The sequence below is a fragment of the Nicotiana tomentosiformis genome, chromosome 12, assembly GCF_000390325.3.
Source record: "Nicotiana tomentosiformis chromosome 12, ASM39032v3, whole genome shotgun sequence".
In the NCBI taxonomy this organism is placed as follows: domain Eukaryota; kingdom Viridiplantae; phylum Streptophyta; class Magnoliopsida; order Solanales; family Solanaceae; genus Nicotiana; species Nicotiana tomentosiformis.
In genome coordinates, this window is record NC_090823.1 from 91,394,744 (window position 1) to 91,398,306 (window position 3,563).

The 3,563-nt window shown below is 33.4% G+C and overlaps 1 long non-coding RNA gene across 1 annotated transcript; it reads left to right on the forward strand.

Moving 5' to 3' along the window:
- Positions 1–238: 238 nt before the first annotated feature.
- LOC138903559 (uncharacterized) lies at positions 239–1,062 on the forward strand. The gene is made up of 2 exons (XR_011412827.1): positions 239–368; positions 439–1,062. It is a non-coding gene; the product is annotated as an uncharacterized lncRNA (long non-coding RNA).
- Positions 1,063–3,563: the final 2,501 nt, after the last annotated feature.

The following is a 3,563-nucleotide window of genomic DNA, read 5'->3' on the forward strand; positions in this document are numbered from 1 at the left end:
TCATGAGTTCTATCGGATGTATGGGTGGATCTGCAAAGATATTGGGCCACCGATAAATTCGAGAAGCAGAGTGAACTGGGAAAGAAGGCCCAAGCATCTGAGAAGGGTGGCTCTTTGCACTGTCTGGGTTCAAAGAGCATGGGGGTTATGAGGAGACAGCTGGTAATTTCTTAAAATATTTCGGTCTATTTTTATCGAATTATATTTATATATGTTAATTTCGTTAACACGTTTTATTATATTTGTAGAAAAAATAATATGGGAGGAAGATGAGTCATGATGAGTTCTTCATGGAGACTCACATTCGGAAGAAGAAGGCACCGACAGATCCAACTAGATGGGTCGAGGACCGGGCGGAGACTACACATGTAAGTTTCATAACTACTATAAATGTTTATAATATTATATAGTTAGTAATTTTCTATCTTCTAAATAAAGGGTCGCTACAAGATTAATTTGGAGGAGTACACTCAGAGCTTGCCACCGAATGAGCAAGGCGAGCGACCGCCCATTTTAGACAAAGAAACGCAGAGGATATGGTTGGATATTGTCGATGGTCCTAAAAAGGGGATAGCATACGTCCTTCCAGATAAATCATTTTGGCGCTACAGGGCTGGATTGCAAGGTATAGGACTTTCGCCCAAGGCGAGGCGATTGATATGTCGACTATATCGTCTATGGAACAGAAGATCGCAAAGCTGACAGCAGAGCTTGAAGAGACAAAGGCTAGAGAAAAAAAGAGAGATAAACAATTTGGTACCCTTCAAGTTCTGCTAGAAAGGAGGGACGAACAATTTAATCCCCTTCAAGGTCAGCTGACCAATCTTCTTGCTAGCTGTGCTTTTCCCATTCCCCGGTCTCGTGATCCTTCCCCATGTGCCGACGATAAAGGTTCTAGGAGTGAAGATAGAGATGATGCTAGATAAAATACTCATTGAATGGTGTGTATTGCTAAACAAAGTATTAAACTTGTCAATATTTAGTTGAGACTAGTTTTGAATGATGATTATATTGTTATTTTGTTATTGAACATTTTAGTAGTTGTTGTTGTGGTTGTTATTAGTTGTTTTGGTTATTAGTTATTGTTAGATAATGGTTGTTAGTGTTAGTTAATAGTTTTTGTTAGTTAATTAGTTGTTGTTAGATAATTGTTGTTGATTAATTATGGTTGAATGGCAGCAATGTAATGTCGCCATTATAGGATGGATATTGATTGTAATTGGCAGGTGGTGTAGCTCAAAAATAGGCATTTTCTGCCTAGTTTTTACCCAGATTTCCAACCGAATTCGGTTGGAAATTAATTTGTTTTGCCCAGAAATTCATAATTTCCGACCGAATTTGGTCGAAAATTTCAAATAAATTCTCCAGTTTATGGAAATTCCCGACCGAATTCAGTCGGAAATTATGAATTTATATTTATTTTTTAAAATAAATTAACAATTTATTACAATTTACAACTAATTATTTGATTAAATAAAATTATTTTTTTTAAATTTCCAACCGAATTCGGTCGGAAAATAAAAATTAAAAAAAATATTAATAGTTTCCGACCGATTTCGATCGGAAATTTGAAAATTAAAAAAAAAATTAATAGTTTCCGACCGATTTCGGTCGGAAATTTGAAAATTTAAAAAATATATATATAATTGTTTCCGATCGATTTCGGTCGGAAATTAAAGTTTGACAGTCAGTCAACGCTTTGAAGTTTCCGACCGAATTCAGTCGGAAATTTTCGACCGATTTCGGTCGGTACACGTTTGCGATAATCATTTTTTCGACCAATTAAAATCGATCGGAATTCGGTCGGAAATAGCGGACGGAATTATACTGTTTTTAGTAGTAATTGCTGACACTTTTTCTTTATGCTATCCACGTAACCTTCTTAAATGTTGCTGTAATTTTTGTCAAGAATAATTGGAAATGAAGCAGATTTAAGTATTATTCAGCTTCTTTTTTGAGCATTAAATATCCTATTTGTGTAGGGCTTTGTATGTAAGCATGTGTAATGAATGTTGAACTTCTTGTTTAATTGTGGCTGACACCATGGTTTAAACATTTTTGGCTCATAAGCTCATTGTCCTCTCTTTTTGTTTATTATGGAGAAAACCAAACTCTTTTCATTGTTAAGGTGTTTCATCTTTATGAAGTATTGATTAAAACTAATGATCTCCATTTCCTTACTAACTTGTTTAATATTCAAAATGATCGAAAGTTGTGTTATGTAAGTCAAGTGAAAAGTAACGATGATGCATTGGAATGGTTTTAATATTTTGTTTGGTCGATATATTTATATATGTCCGTTACAATGTATATTTAAAGCTGGAAAATTATCTCGTGTTTTAGGCTAATTCGTGTTTCATGAAAAAATGATTTCTTTTAGTTTTATAAGCTTTCCCTTTCAGTAGCTTATTGAGTTTAGTTTGTTTGAGATTTGTTAGTCAATGTTCAATAATCCGGATGTTATTTACTATTTTTTGTTAGTGTGTTATTTCTTGTAATTGTTGTTCTATAAGTATTTTGGTGTGGATTTATTTTGAGTAATGAAATAGTAGTTAAGTGATGAAAAGGATAAAAATATTGGTCCTGCAAATATAATAATGGTTTATCAGTAGTGAATTTGGGCCGAAAGAGTGGGAAATGGTAAGCTGGGCAAAAAATAAAAATGAAATGCTACACCCAAAGACAATAACCAACAATTGGCCCAATAACCATTTAATTTCAAAAGCGACCAACGACACAAGTGGCTACATGAATTGGGCTCAATGCCTATGACAACCAAAACAGGCCAGCATTTTCAATATAAGTGAATTGGCCCATCGCTGATTTTTCATATCTTTTTTAATAAAGTCCAAAAAGAAATCATTTTATTGTTTAAATATTTTATAATTTAATTAATTTTAAACGCTAGGCAACTAGTAGGCACGCTTTAACTTTTTTATTCACGGAATCGCTTGCGTAGCATGATGTTTAACGCTTTAAAAATTAATTCAATAATCTTAATAGCTTAAGTAATTCCTAATTTAATTAATCTCTTGCTATAATCGCGGATTCGCTTGTGTAGCGCGATAGTGACATTTAATAATTTCTTAAATTAATTTTCTCAAGGACAAACGTAGTATTCTCAAAAGTACTACAAATAATTGATTGTTATGATTTCGGATTCGCTTTGCGAGACGCGATTATGATAAGTTAATTAATTTTAGATCACGCATTCGCTTGTGTAGCGTGGTTATGACAACATAATATTATCCAAGTCATTCTTTAATAATTCTAATAATCAAGCAATAAAAGCGGACATAGAAAAAATATGAAAATCATATAAATCATAGTTTGTCCAAAGTTAATTCAAGCTAAGTTTAAGTCAATAAAGTAACCGTGCTAGAACTATGGGATTCGGATAATGCCTTACACCTTCTCCCCGATCAACAGAATTCCTTACCCCGAACTTTGTTTTTGCGGACGGATAAAAATAGTATCAAACCTTCCTTTGACTAGAGATTCAAATAAAAGGTGACTTGAAATATCAAAAAATCAATTCCAAGTCAATTCCAAGTGGCGACTCT